The 22581-nt window shown below is 45.6% G+C and overlaps 1 protein-coding gene across 1 annotated transcript in view; it reads left to right on the forward strand.

The window, feature by feature from the left end:
• CECR2 (CECR2 histone acetyl-lysine reader) overlaps positions 1 to 22581 on the forward strand; it is a 91831-nt gene that overhangs the window by 24213 nt on the left and 45037 nt on the right. The window lies entirely within an intron of this gene.

The raw sequence follows: 22581 nt of genomic DNA on the forward strand, positions 1-22581 counted from the left end.
CTGCGGGGTCTGGATGGCTGCCGACAGAAGCCAGGCCTTGGGAGCCTTATCCTGGCGAGTACAGGAGGGAGCACCGCCGAGACTTCGGGGAGTCCTGCTGGAAGAAAACAAGGATTCGGTGGTGGTGTATTTTTCTCCCTCCCTCTCTGTGGGAGTGGAGCAGAGAACTTAATTTAGAGCCCTCCCGAGCTGCTGGTTAATAGACGCTTGATCCAGGAGGCAGCTGCTGCCACCACTTGCAAGGTGACCCAGAGCCCTGTTCCAGCGTGTCCCAGGCCACTATGTCATGAGCACCAGTTGCCAGGAATAGAGAGCGTAGCAATGTGTATAAATAAATAAAATGGGGTTTGAGCGCGCTTCTGCGTTTGGCTGATGAGGAGCAAGGGCTGGATCCAGGAGAACCGAATGCTGAGCTTTGTTATCTTTTTGGTAGCTGTCACCCATCCAGAGAAGTTGGCCCCAAGCCTCACTCTTGGGGTGCATCAGCAATAGATGATAACAAAAATAAGTAAAACGTGAGGAGGAGTCTTCTGAAACATGTGGAGGGCAGTGCTTGCCAGCTGTCAGCTTCCTGTCTTCACAGGAGAATTCGATCTCCCCGGGAATTGCCCTTCCCCTTCTCCTCTGTGCTCCTGCCCTGAGGTCTGTGAAGAGCTCAGCAAGTGCTTTGGCACAAGGTAAGGTGGCTTGCCTGCAGTGGAAGTGTCGTTCCTTTAGGCTGCTGGCCCTCTGTCTGTGCACTAAAGGCTAAAACCCTCTAGGACCTCCTCTCGTGTCTCTAGAAAATTACCAAATACCCCATGAGTTGTCGGAAAATAACTTTTTTACAGCCACGTTTCTGGTGTGAAAGCTGTGAGAGGAGCACCTGGAAGTGCTGGTGTGAGCAAGCCCCTGCCAGAAAGCAGCACCTGGAGTGTGTTACTGCAGGGTAGCCACTGGCATTCATTTGGGGTTGAGACGGTGTTCAGCTCAGTTAAGCAGACCTATTTATAATGTGGAGTGGTCTGCTTCAAGCACGGCTGCAGATTAGGAGGAGAGGAGATAGGGAATTAGCCAGCCCTGTTAATGCTTTACCTGGCAGTGAGGAGGAACTGTGGATGGCCATGCCTGCTTTCCTCTTGGCAATGCAAAGGCCACCGGTGCTTCGGTTTGTTCCAGAGATTGCTGTCAGCCTTGGTAGCCCTCTTGGACCTCACTTTTGGAGAGCAGCAGGTACAGTTTGCCAAGTCGCCCTGTGTCAGAAAAACCCAATGTGTAGAAAGACTCTTTGTGCTAATTTTGAGAAAGGAGGGGAGAGCAGAAAGAGACTTCATAGCATATTATCTTTACGGTCTTTTTCTGTACTTCAGTTTTATTTCTTGTGGACCTGAAACGGTGAGAATAAATAGCCACTAAACCCACAAAAATAATGATACAAGCAAGGCAAAGAATGATGTTCTTTATGATCACTTGCATTGGGTTGCAGCACCTAAAGTTATGCGAGTGTAACACAGGATACTTTTTAGAATGCAAGACCCTCTCTCACAGTCTAGCAGGAACAAATCCTGTCTTGAAGCACTGGGTTTTTGCAAGATGTTTACAACAGTCAGGAACATAGGCAGACTTTTTTTTTCAGCTTGGGGCAAGTTGCCAACTTGTTTAGACCATGGTCCACCATCGTGATGTAGAACTCCACCTTTTTCTCCAGCACCCTTGTCTAATACTCTGGGCAGCAACCTTTGCAGAAGGCCAGAGGGGACAACTGAATGCAGTGATTGCTTCTAAAGCCCTCAGAAAACTACCAGAACTTGGAGTCTTACATAGTGTTGGTTGATGGTTTTGGGGGAAGGTTTTTTGGTGATTTCTTTTCTTTAAGGAAGCAATTTCCTTCACAAAAGGGAAGTATTTTTTCATGCAAGACATAATTAAACTGGAATTCATTGCCACAGGATGTTGTGGATGCCAGAAGTTGAGATAGGTTCAAAAAGCAATTAAACAAATTCATGGAAGCGAAGTTCATCGAGGGCAATTAAGCACAAAGATACAATCTCTGGCACAGGAAGTCTTAAGCCACAGCTTGCTGGAAACTGGTAGGGGGGAAGCCTTATGGTGTGCTTGCACCATTTTTAGGCCAAGCATTTGCTGCTAGCCCCTGTCTGGGGCAGGATATTGGGCTCCATGGACCTTTGGTCTGACCCGATCTGGCGGATATATTCATCTGTTGTGCTTTAGCCAAGATGTGAGGCATCCCAGCTTTGCTAAGGAAATGCTAACAGCATGTAGAGATGTGAGTGATCCTTCAAAGTCCCTTTCCTATGTCTTTTTTTTTTTTTTTTTTTTTTTTTTTTTGCCAGCAGAAAGCAGAATCAAGACCAGGTCTTCTGGTGGCACGGAGAGCTGGGCTCGCAAGCGAGGGAGGGGGGCGGTGGGGGAGGAAATGAAACCAGGCTGCTCCACCACTGTCCTGCTGGCACATGACGTGGTCTGCAGAGCTCTCACGGTGTGGTGTTCGTGGATGAGCTCCAGACACTTCATGTGCTTCCAGAAAATTTGTCTGTGTGAGTCCTGTCTTCCAATAAGCTGCCCTCATCAGCCAACTGCTTCCTCTGCTGTGCCCAGAACATGGGGCCTTTGAAAATGGGCTTAAAATGAGACTTCGCGGTGATTAATAGCATGTAAATACATAGAGTAATTCTTTAGATGGAAGTTAACTTGACTTTTAGCCTTTTCTTTAATTTTAGGCTTCCTGCTTTGCTTGAGAAATTTAAGCGCTGCTAATATGACGTCGTATTAAGTGGTGTCAGTCAATGTAGATAACACATGATTATAACTTAGTTATTAGGAAACACCTGATTTATCTCAATTGTGCCTCTTAATTTATACTGGGAACCATAAAAGCAATATAACCTGTGCTGTGAGAGGATATTTATCAGGGTGCTGCAGTGTCCAAAAGTGGTTTCTGTCTCCAATCCACTGACAATTCAGAGAAAGAAGTAGGCAGTGTATTAATTCATTGATGTAAAAAAAATGCCGAAGGACTACTACTCAAAAGCACAAGAGCCTAGAGGGGGATTAAAAGTATGGATAAAGAAATTCAAGTTGGATAGTTGATGGTATCACATGTGGACATAAATAATATTAACGAGAGCCAGTTATTGAGAACATTCTGGACGTGAGAGCAAGCGTGCCATGTCTTGTGACTTTTAGCCAAAACCAGTATTTCATATTTGCTTAAACCTTCCATTCTTGAAGACAGTTAGAGAACGTGATCCAGGTTTATTCTCTGTTCAGAGAACCAAATTGCACCCCAGTATTTATTATATTTTTTAAACCACTGTGAATCCAATGGGTCGTGCTTGTGTTGTTTCACAGAGTAAAGCAGATCACTGGATGGATCAAGAGAGGTTGTAAAAGTGTGATGTTTTTCTTCTTAAATGTAGCCCCTGCCCTTTTGTGTAACTTTGTTTCTGGATATTTTGGTACAAAAAAGATTTATAAAATTGTGGGGAAGTCAGGGTATCAACCAGAATAACAGCATGAGAATGGAAAGAAATATTGAAAGGCCTGAATATACTGGATACTTACCTGCATCTGCAGGACAGAGACACCAAGAGAGACAAGGAGATTGGATGATGGAAATAATAGGAGAAAGGAGAACAAAATTTTTTTTAAATGCAAAGAAGTGCTCCTAAGCAGGAAGTTCTGCTCTTGAAACATTTAAACTAGACAAATACATTGTGCCTGGCAGAGAATAGCCTCCAAATAGTCCTGGGTTAGAAATAGAATTTCGTATGCCTTTGATGTCTCTGCATTTTATCCCCAGTAAACTGGATTGGAAAGCGGGGGATGGTTAGTATCAAGGGTTCATCTCAGTAGCCAATACTAGGATTATCTGAAATGGTAGGAGAATAGGGACACTTGAGATGTGTATTCCTTTGGCAGATTCGGGCTAGGTACTGAACAATTGCCTCAGGATTTATTGGAAAGTCTAAGAAGGACTTAGATGGCACATAGACAATGGTTTTGCTGTGCACGTCAGTGCTCTGGAAGCCAGCCAGCTGTGCTCAGAGGTTGGGTTTTGACGGAGATGTTTTCCCTCACCGATGGGGAGAAAAGGTTGGCATCTCATTAATTAAATACCGGGTTTTTTACACCAATGGTGGATGGCCATCAGGTTGATGGATCTCACAGCCACCTTTCTCTTTGCCTGAAGTGGGCTGTGGTACATGACCTCCAGGGCAGAAGTGCAGCCCTCCTCCTCTTTAACCTCACAACAATGTCCACTGCAGGGTTGGTCTGTGCACGTTGCAATTCAGCAACAGCTATTCTGCTTTTCAGTCCGTACGCTAATCTGAATGGATAGGAAGGTGTTGGGAAGACCTGCAAAAAAATTCTCCCTTTTGGTTTAGGTGGAAGAGTTGGTGATAGTAGCTGCAGAGTTGATATTGGCTCCTACCACTTTTCACAGAAGACGGAATGTTTTAAAGATGAAAAGCTCTGTTTCTCAGCATTTTTTTTTTCTGCTGTTCTTGTGGTGACTCAAAGCATCTTTTCCTTGAATGTAACTCACACAAAGAAGTTAAAATCACGTCTTCCCAGTTTCCTTCCTCTTTCATTTTGAGCTACTTTCACGTACAAACCATCCACCTCCTCAGAGTGAACCCTCTGAGCAGGTTCTGGATGAGGCCACTGCCTCAGCTTGTTCTCATTTCTAGTCCCAAGTCATGCCTAATATTAGATACCTTGGAAGAAAGAGTAAAACCCCACAAAGACAAGTGGGAAAACTGCGGAATTCTCTTGACTCCAATTGCTGACACTGTTGATGTTTTGTGGTTTTTAATCTTATTAGTATTATTGCTTCAATAAATACCTAGCAGAGAAGAGTTCTGCGGGTTACTTTCGTAAGCATGGGTGCAGCGATATTTTCTTCCATCACTGCTAAATCTATTGTCTTTTATTTAGTTGGACAACTCCTCGCTCCTGTCCTGTTGGGAGAAAAAGAGGGTGGGAATGGAGAATAAGTGCATCCAGATGGCTTTCTCTGCCTGTTTTATGTTATCATATGCTTCGATTTTTTCACCTCTTACTTACCGCCCCTTGAACGTAGCCGAGAAATTTGAAAACCATTAGAGCTCCTATTCAGCAGACTTTTTAATGGACTGTAGGCCCTCCAAAGTCATGCTAACAAGGGTTCAATGAGTCTTGAGTTTTGTAATTTGTGTGGTTTGTAACTGGGTTCTTGGACGAGCATCTTTCTGGGGCTGTAAATTTATGTCACCTCCTTCTGGACTTTCAAGTTTCTGGGGTTTTGTTTTGGTACAAAGGCAAACGGGTTCAATGCAATGTTTGAGAGAAAAACTGTGTTTTCCGTATAATTCTTTATCTCTCTCTAATACAAAGCTCCACATCTGGTTTGTGGTTTTGACGATGACTGGAAACTAAGCAGATGTTTTCCCTGTGCTGTCCACAAGGCCACTTAGATCTTTCTCCAAATGGTTACAATTACTGTGAAACCCATCCGTGTCTACAATTAGTCCTAACTCTCCTTGCCAATTTGCATAACCTTGCACTTGTGTGCAGTAACATTTATTTGCTGCAACTTGGGTGGATGCTTCAGATTCATACTATTAGCTCTTGCTGGTTTTATTTCATTTATAAAGCAGTAGCATCGACGATTTTTTCCCTCTATTTCACGTTGTATATGCCCCTTTCCAGATCATTTAATATATTAAATGTTGATCATAGTATCCACCCCCGGGACTTCCCCCATTAACCTTCTTGAAAACTGGCCATTTATTCATGCTGTTCTTTTTTCCTAAATTAGCTTTAATCTATTGACAGATGTTTACCTCTCACCCCATGACTAGTTTCCCTAATAGACTGTGGTGATTAATATTACCAAAGGCTGTTTGAAAATTCAAATTAATTATATCTACCAATTTTTCTTTAACCACTGCCTCGGCACTCCTTACAGAAAATACGGATGTGCCCATTTTTCTTATGGAAATACCATGCTAATCTGGGCCTGCTGTATGGCATTAATCTAACTTTCATAACTACCCAGTTGAGCCATTTTACCAGGTACTAAAGTAAGGTTTACAAGTGTCTGTAATTCCCAAGTTCACTGTTGCTTTTTATACACAAATCCACGGTATCGCCTGCCCTGCAGCTTTGCCACTTCCTATTTAATTTTAATGATCAAGCTGCCAGCAAAATGCGTAATGCGGCGCTTAGCTCTTTACGTGGTCTGAAACTGAGTGCTACCTGGGCCAGTTTGTTTCCAATTTAAATTAATTTTATGTGACTCCAGGCATCAGTGGCAGGCTGCCCTGGGTTTTTACAGCTCCTGCTCTTGAACTGCTCGTTACCGGCGCCCGCCAAGGGCTCCTGCAGGGCTCTGCTCCCCTTCTATACCCTTCCTATCCCTCTCCTATCCCAACCTGTTTGGTGTAGCCAGCCCAGCCTCTTGCTCTGGAGATGTTCTTTGAAAAGTTCTTCCAAGTATCTTGACAGCCCCTTACCCTCAAACTTCTGGGAAGCTTAACCAGCTCCATTAAAATGAGAGTTTTTAACTTTTTAATTCAAGCAAGCAAGCAAGCACCAGAGCATCGTTGGACTGTGGTTTTAGTGATTTTTGGCTTTTATGTTGGTTAAAGTTGGATTGTTTCTGGATCTCGCTGTGATCTGGAGGTTTACAGCCAGATTAAGCCTTTACATTCAAGTCAGTATTTTCTTCTGTGCGTGTTTGAGCAATTTATGGCTTTAATGTATGTTCGCTTGAATTAGTTTTAATGTTTTAAGTTACAAAGTCCTAATTGTTTCTTCCTGTTTGCAGAATGAACTGTTTCTTCTGACTTGTATTCAAGTGCTTTGGGTTAAAAAATTGAGTTAAAAAAAGCACTGCCACTTTTTTTTAAATTGGTTTGATGACGAAGCTGAGTATTCCATTGTCTTAAGTGAGATGCTTAGCACCTAAACCTGGTTTACTGCAGTTAGCCAACTTTCCTGGTTTGTTTCCAATATTTGGGTTCCCTGTGGCCCATCTCAGGATCTCACTGAGCACTCAGGTCTGTGATCTGGCTGTAGGTGGGTGCTTGGCAGCATCCAGGGGCACTGTGAGATGGGCAGAGAAAGGCTGATCCACTGCAAAATGACACAGCAAAGAAAACTCAGCCAGATGATCAGTTTTAGGATTAAAAACCCTAAAACCTCCCCGTGGCCTGGCTGTTGGTGGTGCCCAGGGCTGTGAGCGAGCACAGGGGTCATGCAGGTGGAGGAGCTGGGCAGTGTTGCTATGAATTTACCCCTGAAATTTCATCCAGAGTGAAGGGAATAAACAGAAACGAAGCGCGTACTCCACGTCGCTCGCAGATGGGCTCCACACATGTCAAGGCTCAATTTATCCTATCAGTAAGGTCTATTCTGGGCTCCTCTGTGTTTTCTGCCAGTTCAGTCTGGGAGTTGTTTTACACCTCTTGGCAAATATTTGGTTTGGGAGTTTCTAAGTATAATTTAAGTGATTGATTGGAAGTCAGGGAAAGCTTCAGCTCTTGCTGGTTAGAGTAATTTCAAATTTACCATCAGATAAGTTTTAAAGGTATTAGTGTATCTTAAGCATTTGAGAGTAAAGCTGATGATCCAAACAGCCTGTACTGCTGTTCTTGTAGACTTTGTGCTGGTGCTGGTATTCCCAGTTGATATTCCAAGTTTGTTTGCTTTAGTGATACAGTTAATATTCAAATGATTAAAGGTTTATATTCCTGAGAGCAGGAGGGGGAAAATCAGTAGAAAGCATTGAAAACATTAGGCTAACATTGTTGATTTCTGAGTACTCGAGTGCATCTTGGATGTAGACAGACACTGCAGTACTTGGTACATTGTACCAAATTACCCCATTTATCTCCCCTCCTGTTAGTGTCAGGCTGATTCCTTCCTATAGTTTGCAGCATTGTCCTTCCAAGGGGCATTGCAAACTTGCCAGCTCCTTAAGCACACTTCCTGCATCTTATATTTTGACTGGCTTTGAAACCTGTTCCCTTCACACCTTCTTGGGTTTGATTTCCCTGAGCTGGTGTCCTGTGGTGGAATTCTTTCCCCTGTCCCTGCCGCTGTGGTTTCATCCCACGCTGGGAGTGCTGGGCATTTGCTGTCCTAACTGTGCTTCTTCAGACCCCACAGTCCATCCTGGATGTTTAAAGAATTCAGCCTCATGGCTTTCCCGTGCATTAGGAAAATATTTTGTCAGTTTTGTGCAACAACGAAGTGAAACGCCCAACACTGTGAAGGGAGTCTGTGGCACAGCTAGGGGATGAACTCTGATCTCCACGTGTCTGTCCAGTACCTCGATTGCATGATCATCTCCACTGCTTCATCTCAAATTCATCTGTTGAGGTTGAACCGGCGTGTCAAACTGCATTTTTCATCTCTCTTCTCTAGACTCTGCTTATAGCTTGAGGCCCTGGAGGAGAGTGGAGTTTTTACATGTTGGGAGTCTTCTTCAGTGCTGTTCTTTTATCCCCTCTTTTTTTGCCTCCCTTCTTACATCTCAAGTCGTGTGAAATGAAGTCTCTATTCCCTTCTACATCTGAAATGCAGCTTTCTGTATTCATGCACATACTTGCCATCAAAAGTTTAATCTCTGTCCTCCGTTTTAATGCTGTGACAAGATTTTATTATTTTTTTTTTTAGGACCCTCACATTTTCCTCCCTCTATGACATTCAACTCTAGGCAACCAGTATTTTCTGCATTTAGCATCTAAGTCACGTTCTTTCCTGGTCAAATTTTAGTACCCCCAGCCTGATTCAGCGTGGAATAGAAACCCTTTTCTGCCTTGTACACAAAAATGGATGTACAGGGTTAGATCAAAGGTCCCCCTAGCCCAGCATCCTGTCTCTTGTTGTACAGCAGATACCCAGGGAAGAGTGTCAGTTCAGGGCAATCAAGCGATGATACTTCCCTAGGCTGTGCTACCAGTCTCTGGCTCATTTGCAGCTCAAAAACTTCATTTTGTACTTAACAGCTGTTGATAGATTTTTTTTCCCCTCCTTCTGTTAACTTGCCTTTTTTCTGTGAACCCATGTACTCTTACAGCATCCATAATATTCCATGGCCAAGAGACAGAAGAATTACTGCTTGTGCAAGGAAGGGTCTCCTTTTTGTTGTTTCTGTCCTGATAATTTAATTTGCTGCCTGTCCATTCTTTTTTTCAGAAAGGACTGTAAGCACTCATTCATTCTCCACACCATTTCTGGCTTTTTATTGTTTTGCGTAATTGTTTTTTCCTGCAGAAACTGTTTCATGCATTTAATCACCGTCGTTGTCCTCCTCCACCTTTTCAGTTCTTCTGTGTCTTCTTTTTTTCCCAAATGTGGGGTCCAGAACTGTGTGCAGTGCTTGTGTTGTAGATTCACTCCGCATTCATACAGGGATGTATTGATGTTTTATATTCCTTTCCTCAGCATGCCTACTATTATTATTTCATTTTTGACAGCTTCCACTATATTGCTTCTACTTTCAGGGTTCTGCACACTGCTGCCCAAGCTGCATCTCTGCTTCTTGCACTCTTGCTTGTGATCTGGACCCTGACAGTTACTCTTGCTTCACCTGAATTTTCCTTTTCCTGTTTTTCCTGCCTTTTTATGCTCCCACCATATCTGAAAGGGCTTTTTTCCTCCGGTGCTCCTACCCACCTTGATCTCTAAATTTCTGTCAAAGAGTCATACTACAAAGCCCTTCAAAAGCATCTGCTCTTTTTTCCCCCCTTATCTAGTCTACCAGCACTGTCAGGCAACTTTCTATTATGCTGGAAATAAAAAATGTCTCTAAGATGTGTGCCAAGCTCACAGAATGTAAATCCACATATGTATATCCAATCCACTCTTTCTTTTTTCTCCTTTCCTCTTCACCATCTGTCTTCTAATCTGGTTTCTGTGGGCATTAAGGTACAATTTTACACCAGTCCGGTTAATTCCAAGTTTAGTTCTAGTTTCTACTGTTCAAAAGTGTCTCATGCTAATGGAGCTTAATCTGCTCACACCGTGCACAGCATCTCAAGGAAAGCAGCTCTGATTTTAAGAAGCAGCCCAGGAAAGTCTGGGGCCTCCTCTGTTCCTGTCTGGGAACTTTTGGATAGAAATCACTCACACGATCAGTGTAGCTTCTGCCTAATGAGCCTGATGTTCCTTTTCTGCGTTGGTTGGGCCCACCACGGCAGTGATGTGCAGATGTGCAGGCTGCTTGTCTCCCAGACAAGTTGGACTGCACACAGGCAGGCTCTGTGATCGGGGAACACGCACGTGTGAGGTTGGAGACACACCAAGAGCATCGTGTTTGTTGCTTGTGCTGAACGCCGGGCCGGCACGTAAGCATTTGTCCAGAGCTGTCTTGGATTAGTGGTGCTGGCTGGACTTGTAGGAGAGGAATCTGCCATCAGGTGCAAGTCCTGACCTTGCTGTGAGTTTTAACTGTGACCAAGGCACTGCAGGGGAACTCTGTTTTCATAGCAGCATAACCAACAGTTGCTGTATCAACATTGCAGATGATTAAATTACCCCGATTCCTTCTCGCTGCCCTAAGAGTGTAGAACCTCTTCCAGAAGGGAGTTGTGAAGCATTTGAAAAGTTGGGTGTTGTGTTCAGTTGCTCCTGTAAGGACTTTGGACCTTGCTCTGTGGCAGGGATATACATCACCCTGTGGATGCAGTGATCAAGGAACAGTGTCCTCCTTTTCCCCTCTCCTCCACAGGCACAGAGTTTAGCTGCAGTGTGGTTTTGAAGGCCAGCAGCATCTCAGGTCCTCCAGCAGAGGTGGAGGTGCTGGGGATGTCTCTGTCCTTTAGGCTGCATCATTACATTTACACATAAAGATGTGATCCGCAGAAAAGCCCAGATCTCTAATGTGGAGCTCCACACCACGTAATAGTGGGCTGGCAGAAATCTGTTAGCTGAGCATTAAGTTCAATTAAACTAAATTAGGAATGTATTAATGCCGCAATGGGCAGAGGTGTAGCCTGAGAGCTGTTGTGCTCAGTTTTAGTGCATTTGGCTTCCTGTGTGAACTTGGGCAAGTCAGCTTATCTGTGAGAAGCCCACATGGGTGTTTTGAGGTTAAATGCCATGAGGACGCATGAACTTTCCTTGTGTGTATTTTACTGGGCTCATACAGAGTTTGAAGATAAGCTTAGCAAAACCAGTCCTTCTTCGTCAGCCCTTTCTGTGTCCCAAATGATTTCTGTGGTTGGAAAAGAAGCCACATTTAAAATTTCACAAATACACTGGCATGTATACCTGAACAAATGATGCCTCACTTCAGTGGCTGCTGTTGAATCTGATGTTGGTGGCGATACTGGCAGTGTGATCTGCTTCTGCAGTGAGTGTGGCTCAGAGCCATTCTGATGTTAAAAAAGGGACAGAAACAATCAGTAACCCCTGCTGCCAGGCAAAGGAAGGATGAGGGCTGGAGCAGACAAAAGCTTAATCTTTCTCTTTCTCTCTGTTTTTCTAGCAGTTGGAGCTAATCGCTGATAACCAACACTAAAACATCTGAATCATAAATCTGTTCAGCTGCTGTGTGACTCACAACAAACAGAGTATGAACTGTTTGTGCCTTAGTTATTCTCTTCCCTGCTGAGCTGCGCCCTGAGTTATCTCACACATAACCCCTTCTCGTAGTCTTTGCAGGTTTAAAGCAAAATTCCGGTAATGCTTTTTTACATTTTAAGTCGCTGGGGCACTCTTTCCATGCTATAGCTCCCTTTTAAGGTAACTTTAGGCAGAAGATGAAACCACAGCAAGGAAGTCCAAAGAGCAGGGATGCAGCCTACACACTCATCTTTCTCCCTTCTCCCCCACTCACCCCCCCCAAGAGCTGGGACTCCTGCTTCCCACTATTGTGAGAATTAATCCTTTAGTGCTCCTTGCTGCTCTACCTTCCATATAGCCAATAACCCCAGAGTGACTGAAAGATTGGATCTGTGTCCAAAGGAATGAATAGCAGTGGATCACACTGCTCTAGCTCTTTTTGCAAGTGCTGTTAGGAAAATACCGTTTGGTTTTGTTTGAAAAATAATTAAGATATCTCAGTTTATACAAAAGTGAGTCCTGAACAGTTTTGGATCTTTTTTTCTTTCTTTCTTCTCAGATCAATGGACAGCTGGGGAAGAGGGGGAAGGAAATTCCTAATTTTGGGCCCCAGCTGGAAATCAATACAAAGATAGTCCTGAATGCTATTCCTTGACTGCTGACTGTGCTCCTGTGTTGACTGAGGCTACTCACAGTAAATGAATAGGTGGACTTTTTCAACACGAAAATTTGTTTTGGAGGAAAAGGAAGTGATGTTACTTTGTTGTGGTTGCTTAACTGTGCAAGAAACCCTGGAATGAGTAAATTTTGTAGGCTGCAGAGTAGGATGTGATTTTTTTTTTTTCCCCTTTTCTTGTTCTATTTTGACTGTGTGGAAATGGTGTGGAGGTTATTGAGTTCAAACGACTTCCTGAGATTTCCGCATGCTAGAAGGGAATGACTTGGGAAACGGTCTTTGGAGTTCCTCTTACTGAAGCTTTATTGCATTAGCAAGGCTGAGTCAGAGGAAATGTTGCCAGACATCAACACAGTGGGACTGAGTTCCCTGGGAATGACCAGGTCAGAGTCACCTGAACTCATGGGCAAGTAGGTTTTTCAAACAGGAGCAGCATGTGAATGCATTGATCCAAGAGCAGGGGAGTGCAGAAAAGAGCTGTGCTCAGTCCTGGAAGATGTGAGTCTGAAATGTTGCAGTGCAGAGCACCAGTAAGGCTCTCCAGGTTTTCTTTTAAGGAGGTTTGGAAATCATAGGACTGCTTTACGCTCAAATGTTTTGCACGTATTTTATTTAAAAGTTTTGAAGGGAACTACTGTAGGGAGCACTAAAATATGAGGAGTATGTAACTATAACAGTTTGGGGGGGATGGCAGGCACCTTCTGAAAGGAGACTCTAAGCCAGTATTGGTTTTCACGGTGGAGATGGTTAGGATGAATTTGTTAGGAAGGAAAGTAGTGATCCTTGCTCCCAGCATTGAATGTTCTGTGTCATCTCACAGTTTTTGGGGTTTTTTTGTTTTTTTGTATTGTACTTTTGAAATGCTTCATCATTCTTTTAATTGAATTTATTTTGTTGTCTTTTGAAGTTGTTTTTAACATTCTTGCAGTGAAATCAGATCCTGAGGAGGAAAGCTGTTCCTTGAGCTGTCCAGGCAGCAGCATGGCTTTTCCTAAACTTGAATTTTTCCTAATTTCTCATTTTGCTCTTTTCGAGCACCTCCTTTGGACAGTGATAAGACATTTCCTTCACTGCTGAAGGAAAAATGTGGTTGGTAACACTGCGACTCGGGATTCTTGCCCATCTGAGGTGCCCAGTCCTTTCCTGGTGTCTGTGGGAACTTCTGTTTGGAGAAGTTTGAGCAACCCCTGCTTGGATGGAGTGGCTAAACATCATCTGCTTGGAGGGCTCTGTGAAGAGTTCAGCTGGTTCTCGTCGTCTTACAAATATTCAGCCTCTTGGGAGATAAAGGTATTTGTCTCTGCTGCGCACATTGAGAAAGAGCAGAGAATAGTCAAGTGGGTTGCCTGAAGTCACCCAGCCTGGCAGAGCTGGGAATAGTTTTCCTGGCTCACTGTACTTTAAACCACTTTTTTGAAAAGGATAATCTGTGTGTTCAAAGAAGGCTTTATAAAGCTCCCATTAACCCCGGTGCCATACCTAGTGAGGAATCTAATTTATGTTCTGGCAAATGAAAGCGGCTTCAGAGACCTTGGTGCTGCAGGTCACTGTCAGACCTTCAAGGTTCGTTGCCACCAGTTTAATTTTTCTCCTGGTTGGATTTGACTCTGTGGTTCCTGGGAAAGGAAGAGCAAAATTTACTCCCGAGGAAGGATTTCCAGAGACATCCAGCTGTGGGTAACTGAGAACAAGGTCCACGCAAGGGTTTTTGCTCTGCTATACATTTTAATGTATAGAATGCCTAATGTTCCCATTCCTTCCTTGAAAGAAAGAGAGACTTTGTGGCAAAGCTGTCCTTTTTTTATTGCATTTTATCACTTAGTCAGGATCTCAAGATCTGAATTCCAGTAGCCAATGACTGGAAATGTCCTTTCAAACTAAAATGTTGAACTTTGGAGTTTACCCCTGAGTCCTCAAGCTACCTTATCTGAGCAGCAGAGGAAATTTTTTTTCCAGTTTTCTCTTCTGCTATCAAGGTGGAACGCAGCATCTGAATATTAGAGAAGCAGCAGTACATTAACCTCAGCCTTGCTTTTACTCGAAGATCGCAAGTGTTTTACAGGGTTGGCTAAAAATTATCTAACATTTGAGTGGGGGAGGAGGGAGGGACAGGCAGAGATTTAGCTCTCATCGCTGTGAATGCATGAAGTGAGAATAAAAGCCAGGCCTTTCCTGATCCCATGCCCTACTAATAACACTTTTACAAGCTGGTTATATAATTATCTGTTATCGTGAGCTTTTTCCCCCCACTTCAGGCAGATCAGCTATTTCATCCAACCAAAGCTTTTTGTGCAGATCTTTGGGTAATCCAGTGTCATCAGTTCTGCACTGAACTGCAGAAACAAAACTGGCTATTACAGCTTAGGAGATGTAACAGACTTTTGGGTCCGTTTTTTTGTTTGTTTTTAACTATAATGAAACAAGTCTGTGGGTTTTGTTGCTTTTTTTCTCTTTTTTTTCACATTCTGGATGTCAGGGAAATTTAGAAGAAAAAGGTGCTCCAACTAATGTCTGTAGAATAAGTATTATAACAATAGAGCTGCTTTCCTCTGTGTCTGGGCAATAGTTTACTGCCCTTCCCTCCAATTACAGTGCTTTTTATAATATGTGTTTTAAGAGTGTAGTTAGCATTAACATTTATGAACATCATAATAACAATTATTTGCCGTTTCTGGCAGATTGTGTAAATAGCCAAGCGTTTGTAGCAATCTGCAAATTTATTGCCTATAAAGACAGCTTTAAATTAAGCCGGGCAAGAATTCCTGCATGGCGTGTGTGTTGAAGAAGATTTTTATCCCGTGCTCTGGAAGGAGAGCCACAAGCACTCCATCACCTTTTTTATGGAGCAGCCTTGCCAGATGTGGAGTAAAACACAGAGCATTTCTCCCAAGCACGCAAAGGGCCCTGTGCTGTTTCCCTTGGCAAACACACGTGTGAGCCAAGCTCCTTCCAGATGGGAGTGGAAGTGGATGGTGGTTCGTGGCCACCTCAGGCCACGGGGAGGATGTTGAGTTGCTTGCAGTGTATTGCAAGAAGCAGCTCCTGAGATTTTGTGCTTTTCTCCCAATCAAACCCCTTTTTGCTTTGTTGTTTTGGGCACCTCCTGCTCCCCTCTGCCTTTCCCCCAGCTCTGGGGAAGGGGATGGGAATTCCCAAGGGGCTCCTGGCTGCTCCTAGCCCCAAGAGCAGTCACCAGGCAATGCTGTTGGGTCCTGTTTGGGCTTTCATTGGGAGCACCGGTGTGTTCCACTGGATGTTAGAACAAGCACCAGATGGGGAAGGTGTAAAGGTAGCAGTCGCTGGGGTAGAGGCTCTGAGCCCCAACCAGGCTTTAGGTTGGTCTTTCCCACATACCCAATACAGATCCTTTTGGACAGGGCTGAAGATAGAGTGTGAATTGGGAGAGATAACTCCTGGTGTTTATTTTGACATTGGATCCTGCAGTGACAGTGCCTTAGGAAGCCAGCTCCGTGTGACTTGCATTACAATATTCAACGGGCTTGAAACACCATTTCCTATTTCAAGCCTATCCCTTAGTCTCATTTAGGTGGTAGCATCCGTGTTTGTTGTAATAATTTTTTTAAAAAAACCATATAAAAGCCATTAACTTTTTTGTATTGAAGTATGTCTGGACTGCGTAAGTTTGGAGTAAGTTCAGAAGGTCTGATTGATAAACAAGATGATGCTTTTGGCGATCCAGAGGAGAGAGCAGACACTGATCTAAGAGTACGGAAAAGACCTACTAGGTCTAGTTCTAGCAACTGTTAGGCCATGGAATTAGTGTGTGTTTTTAAAACTTACTCTTAGGCTTGAGACTAAGCCCGTTGCAAACAGGCAGCTCACACATCTGAGTAGCTGCCTGGCTGCTTCATCAGGGTTGACAGCAGTAGGCAGCTATTTCATGCTTTTTCAAATCATTCTTTGCTAAATTAGTAGGAGGAAAAAAAAGGTGCTGGAACTTGGATTTCGCTGTGGTACCGCGTTGGAACTCCTCCACCTTTCATCTGGGCAGTGGCAGAAGCATGGTGGGGGGGTACCTGTGTGTGGCTGCTGGCTCCCTCTTTCTCGGTGGCTTTCCTTTTGTCCCACCAGAGCAAGGAAGAATTCCTACCTGAATGTATTGTAGTGTTTCACCCTGTTTTCTCAGGCAGTGGTGAGCGAGGACCTGCCCTCCTCCATTCAAAAGCCAAGTCGTTGTTTTGGTTTGAGGGGCAGAAGGGATGCGAGGAGATCACCTGACTCCTTAAGGGATGATCTGGACTTTCTGTTTATCTCCAGGCTCGTGGAGATAAGTTGTTTCATGGCTTGCACATCACCTGGCAGCTAATGACATCCTGGAGGGGGGAGCGATGTAAATGCTGGAGGAGCAGCTCTGGTTGCTGTTACAGGAGAAGTTTTGTGGGGTTGTTCAAACCAGCTGCATGGCTTTGAGTGCCCTGGTGCCTCAGGAGTTCCTGATGGCAGGGAGTAAATCCCCCCAAGAGTTTTGGCCAGTGCATGAATTACTAAAGTGGATTGTTGCTTAGACAGACCAGGCCAAGCTGTATCAAAAGCAGCGAAAAATTCCCTTGAAAAAATTATTTCCCCAGTAAGTTTTGAAATCTTTGCAGAAACTTCAGCCAAGCAATCCATTCCAGATTTTGGCACTCATCCTTCCCCTTCCCGGTGCTCATGCTGAGCAGATGAGTGCAATGGCCAGGCCTAAAATGAAGAGCATCTACAGTCTGATCTCATCCTCCCTTGCTGCCTTTGGCTGGAGAGGAGGAGGAGCTTTGAAATCGGATTATTACTTCGAGCCTCTTGGCTTTGGAGCTACAGACTGTTCCCCACGTTGCCAATGGGCTTAAAAGCTTAGCAGAACTCCCACTAGGTACCCAGGAAGCCTCTTACCACAGGAGATGGTGACACGGCAGGATCAGCTGTTCTTTATTTATCGTGCAGCTGAATTGTCTGGGGAGGGAACGTGGCTAAACCCGCTGGTGTTGTTTCCAGAAACAACATCAAAACAGGTACAGCTGATGCTGTTTCCCACCTACAGGACTGTGCACACCCAAAGTGCTGTGTAAAACATTTTGGCTGAATTTTTTTAGTCTTTAACTGCTGGTAGTACTTAGCCCATGAATGGGGATGCTAAATCCGGCATGGGTAGAGAGAAAGAGTTTGGGGTTGTTTTAGTTGGGTTTTACCAGCAAGGTACGGCTGGCATTGTATAGATTATAGAGCACTAAACTGCAAGAGTTTAGTCATATATAGTCTGTGCAGTATTTTGGGTTGGTTTCAGAATGATCCCAATCTCTAGGTGTCTGCTCACCACTTTTCTCACCTTGTCTTCCCAGTAAAAAAAAAAAACCAAACCCAAAAACAAAATCCTAAACCAGTGCAGTTTGATGATCTGAATACTTGTGATACTGCATTCAAGCACAGCTCTTGGGAGAGGGCCTTTCTAGGCGATAATAAATGATACCTTTCGGTCTGAGGGTGAGGCAAACAGGATGCAATTCAAACAGACTGTGTTTCCTCTCACACTGTTGTCTTTGGAGGCTATTTTCAGCTGGAGGAGTTGAACTTGTGGCTTGGGCAATACTAGTCAGCCACTTTAGGATGGAGGGGAGGAGGGCAGTGTTTTGGTTTGTTGGGGGTTTTTTTAAGCGCCAATACTTTTCCCATAAAGGCATAGACCCCTGATTAGAAATTTAAGCAGGCTGGTGATAGGCTTGCTTTTCTTATTTGCCCTTCACCGGCCTCTTGGAAATCTTCCACCGGGTCTGCAAGAGGTCTGCAAAGCAAAGGCTGGAGGTTCTGCTGAGCCTGAGGTTTCCTGTAAAGCCAGCTCAGTGCCCAGTGCGATGCTTGCCCCTCAGCCAGCATAACTGGCTTATGGTAAATGGCGTAGATTATCTGCACTGAAGGGAGAGGGGATTATTTTGAAAGGGAGAAATTATCCTTTGGAGGGAAATAGCACGATCTCCGAAGGCTTTGGCTGCTCACAAAACTGCGGGGAAAAAAGAAGGATGGTTGCAGTGGGCATCGAGTGTCAAGCCCTTAGAGTTTTCTCTTAGCCCCACCGCTGAGTGAAGCATGCCCATGGTGTGGATGCTGGGGCTGCAGTTGGGCTGTCTGTAAAATTGTTCTGCGTGTGGGTGTGTGCCTTCCCTTTCTTCACAGGTGCTGAAAGGCTTTACTTGAATGTTCTTGAAATGCTTTGATGCTCTGGGATGGCAACTGCTTTAGAGACGTAAAGTACTAATATCTAACTACTAAACAGAAACTAACCACTTGTTAGTTAGATGCTCCCTGTCCATCTGAAAAGGTTCTTTGCCAGGGACAAGAAATGGAGTGAGTAGCAGGTTTTTTTACGTCTGTACAGTGATGGCAATGCATGCATTCATAACAAATGTAGCTCTCAAATGGCTTGCACTGCAGGCAAGATGAGCTAGGAGGAGAAGAAAGCATTATTAGCACTGGTACGTGGCTATGGGGCATGAGGGAGAGTGGATTGATCAGTCTGAAATCTCTTTTCAGTACAGTTTAGCCACCCAGCGTGAGCTGCTCGTTTGTGTTTGTATTACACAGCAGTGAAAAATTCCACTTGGAGAGCAAGGAGCGGCGTGCTGTGCAAACAGGGGAGGGTCCCTGTCCCAAGGGAGAGATCAGGCAGCAGGTTAATGTGGATGCAGAACTCCAACTGTTCCAGTAAGTGGGATAGATGGTACAGAGAGAGCACGGTGGTCTCAGAGTTTTAAGCGTCCTGATAGAGGGGGTAAAGGAAAACAAAATGTAAGTTTGCCTATAAACCAAGTCTAGAAAAATCCAGCCTGACCAAAATGCCCACTGGCATGGCAAACAGTTTTGCATTTGCAAACCTTCTCAGGCTGAGCTGAGCAGAATTCAATGTCTGCTGCATCCCCTTTCATAGCTGGAGGAGAGGATGGCTGACTTTACCCCTTGTGCTGCTGGCACCGGCGTGGGAGCATGTGGGATTTGTTCTTTGCAAACAGCCATAACCTGGAGGCAATACGACAAATTCTCCCTGGATTTCTGTTTATAGCCAGCCTCCCTTATGTAAAGCTCTCGTCTCACACCTCTGCCTAGCCCTGGAGTAACATCATGCTCCTATTTTACAACATGTTGGAAATAGCCTTCAAAAGTCGAGGGAGGTAGGCATTTCAGAAAGCACTGGCAGACATTAAGGGGGAACCTGAAGAAACAGGAAGAAGGGAATACCTTTTCTGCTCTTTCTTTGTCCCTATCCCCAAATGATAGTTCCCTTCTGACAGGATAGCTTTCTTCCTCCCCAGGTATTTGCTCTTCGTGCCTTGACCTCGCACACACTAGAACAGAGGCTCAGAGGGGAGCTGGGACCACTGTGACGAGTGTCATTAACCTCTCCAGCTCACACCCCAAACCTACTGTAAAAGGCCAGCGTGGCTCCCTCTGAGCACGTGGTCCTGAGGGTGAAGATGATGATGTTTCCTTGAGGCAGCTGCTGATTTCATCCCCACTGCCAGGAACACAGGAAAGGCATTTAGCACCCATTTTCCCTGCTGTGGAAAGGCAGAGTGAAGAGATTGGGGGTCCTTTTAGCTTAGGAAACCTTAAAGCCCTGGAGGATCATAAAGAGAGGGCAGCATGCAGGCTCTTGCAGGACTGTGGGGAAGGTGGGAGAGGTGCATCCAGCTGCAGACTTGGATAAAACACATAGTGTGTTTCCAACAGCCACTTAAATTTAAGGTGGCATGTCTGGGAAACTCCGTCAGGACCAGGAGCCATAAGGTCTTTCTGAATTTATGGCAGCCAGCTAAACCCAGTGCTGTTTGCCCTTGTAGGGTGCCGTGGCTCTAGGAACACCCCTAATGCCCTGCAGTGCCCTCTTTCCTGGCTTGTCGTGCAGAACACTCAGTAGGCTTCGTGTTTTGGAAACTATTTCCATATGATGGCAGGAATCCCAGGCAGGGAGAACATGGCCCTGGGCTGCAGGCAGCGTGCGGAGTGGGGGCTTGGTTCTCTCAGGCATTCTGAGAAGGTGCTGGGGGCTGAGCACGCTGACAAACACTGACTTCACACCGGCAGGGATAAATGGTGCTTCTTGGAAGCTTTTCAGGCCTGCAGTTGACTCTCCCATCTTCCTGCCCAATCCCAGTACCCTTTGGCATGAGTTTGCCAAACTTTTGCCCAGATGCCTGTCGCCGTTAATTATCTGTGAGGGGAAAAGAACATCCCGACTTGACTCGGTGACGGCATTGAAATTTCAGAGCATGGGCTGGGGCTGGCTCAGCGCGCCCCGCTGGTAGCTTTTGGTGATCTCCTAAAGCCTCTGCAAAAGCCTGTTGAGTCACTTTGGAGCACTGCAATGGAAAGCTGATAACAGCAGCAGTATGGAAATAGAGCTGAAGGGATTGGGGTTTTTAAACTGATGGCTAACTTGGACGAGGCTTAGCTGTGCTTAAACTCGTTATGTCCGTCACGTTCAGTTATAGATGATTCAGCTCCAGCACGGAAGAAACCTCTAAACCGTAGTCCTGTACCTCAGCAGCACCCAGCCTGCTCACACTGGGCTCTTCATGCAGGTTTGGAGGAGTGTGTCTTGTGAAATTCAGGCCCTAAGCTTTGTGAGGCTGCCCTCTGCACGCTCAGCTTGCTCTGGAGCAGGAGCTGGAGGCTTGGCTGGCTGCTTTCCACAGCTCAAACGGCAGCAGCCCCGTGGTCACCCACCCCACGCTGGCTTGGCGACAGTGGCGTTGCTGTTGTGGCCTCATTTGTTTACTTTCTTCGGGAAGGTTGACTGTCCTCCCTCTCAAAAACCCGGGCAGATATCAAAAAGGCATCCAGAGCACCGTGTGCTTCGGACCCCCAGGCAGTGGGGTTCACCATCCCCGCCCGAGTGCTGGGTGTGGGGCAGCAGCAGGCGTGGGGCACCGGGCCCTTCTGTGCCAGCCCTCCCTCCCTCCCAGGGCGTGGGGAAGGATGGATTGTGCCTCTCACCCACCCTGCTAGCCCTGCTTTGGGCCGGCTCCTCCTGGCAGAGGTGCTCACCCTTGCTCCCACCCTTGCTCTGGCATTGCCTCTTCCCAACAGTCCTTGCCTGACTCAGGGGGGATTTAGTACCGGGCTGGGGGGAGGGAAAGACGTTAAACAGGCTTTTCCCTAATGAGGTGTGACGCCAGCTGGAGAGGGGGAGAATCCTGCTTTTCTCCTGTCTGTTGCTCTCTCCAGCTAGAGGAGGGAGGAGATGTGTGTCCCCCCCTTTTCCTCTGCTGATTTGCTGCCTCTTCTGTTTCCTTTCTGTGCTGTCCCCAAAGCGTTTTGGCAAGGTTCAGATTTCTGTGCTCACAGCTCAGTGCTCAAAGAGAAAGGGGGAAAAACAAAAGGATTGGAGGCGTGGGGAGGATGGTGGCGGGGAGGAAGCTGAGCCGCTCGTCCTGGCCGGGCTGCAGGAGGGTGGGGATGGGTGACTGGGGAAGGGTTTTTGCCCCTAGGACCAGGGGGGTTTTAGTGGCTTCTTTCTCCTGAGAGTCCTTGGCATCACTTCATCTGCCCCTGTTTAAATGTGCTGCTTTGCTGGCTGTCCCCTGTTGGAGGAGAGGACTGGAAAAATCCTCCTGCAGAATATGGGCTGAAGCACTAGGTGAAAACCTGAAGGGATCCTAACTCTCTGCTCGTGTTCCTGAGATGTTAAGATTTGCACCACATCCTCCTAGTGTGTCTTGTCATTCCCAGAGCACTCTGAGTGTGTGGGAAGACTCTAGAATTCAGGTGTTTTGGGACAGGAAGCTGGAGAATCCAGTGGGATAGAAGATTGTGACATTCAGATAAACAGAGCCAATGGACCCAGCCCTGGGTTCATTGTTCAAGCCCCAGTGTTCATTCACCAGGTTCCTCTCCCTGCTCTTACCCTTCTGTCCCAAGCAGCGATAGTTAAAATGTAGACAGAAACATTGCAGGACAATGTCAGTATCTTTTTTCCAAGACAAATAATCACGGTAGTACGTGGACTGTCTCTTTCCCAAAACATTTTGGCGCTGAGTGTTGCTGCTGGCAGGGAGCCGAGGATCAGGATGGGCTCCAGGAATCACCCGTGGCATTGGGGAGCACAGTGCCTTTCTACAGAAGCACTGACAGTCTCACTCCTGCCAGGGATGGACCTTCACTGGCCCCAAGCTGTGTGTGTGCTGATTAATCTTGGCATGTTCCAGAGCCCCTGGGACACTGCACCCAGCCCCACACTGGTCTCTGTGCCCAGAGCCCCCTTTATCCTGGCTCTGAGATCCATCTGGGTCTGGGTCAGGTCCCCAAAATTGGTGCTTCACCTGCCATGGAGACAAGGAACATCCTTTTGGGAGAGAGAA

This window comes from Chamaea fasciata, unplaced genomic scaffold (assembly GCF_029207755.1).
Source record: "Chamaea fasciata isolate MVZ Bird 193981 ecotype frontalis unplaced genomic scaffold, bChaFas1.0.hap1 SCAF_5, whole genome shotgun sequence".
In the NCBI taxonomy this organism is placed as follows: Eukaryota; Metazoa; Chordata; class Aves; order Passeriformes; family Sylviidae; genus Chamaea; species Chamaea fasciata.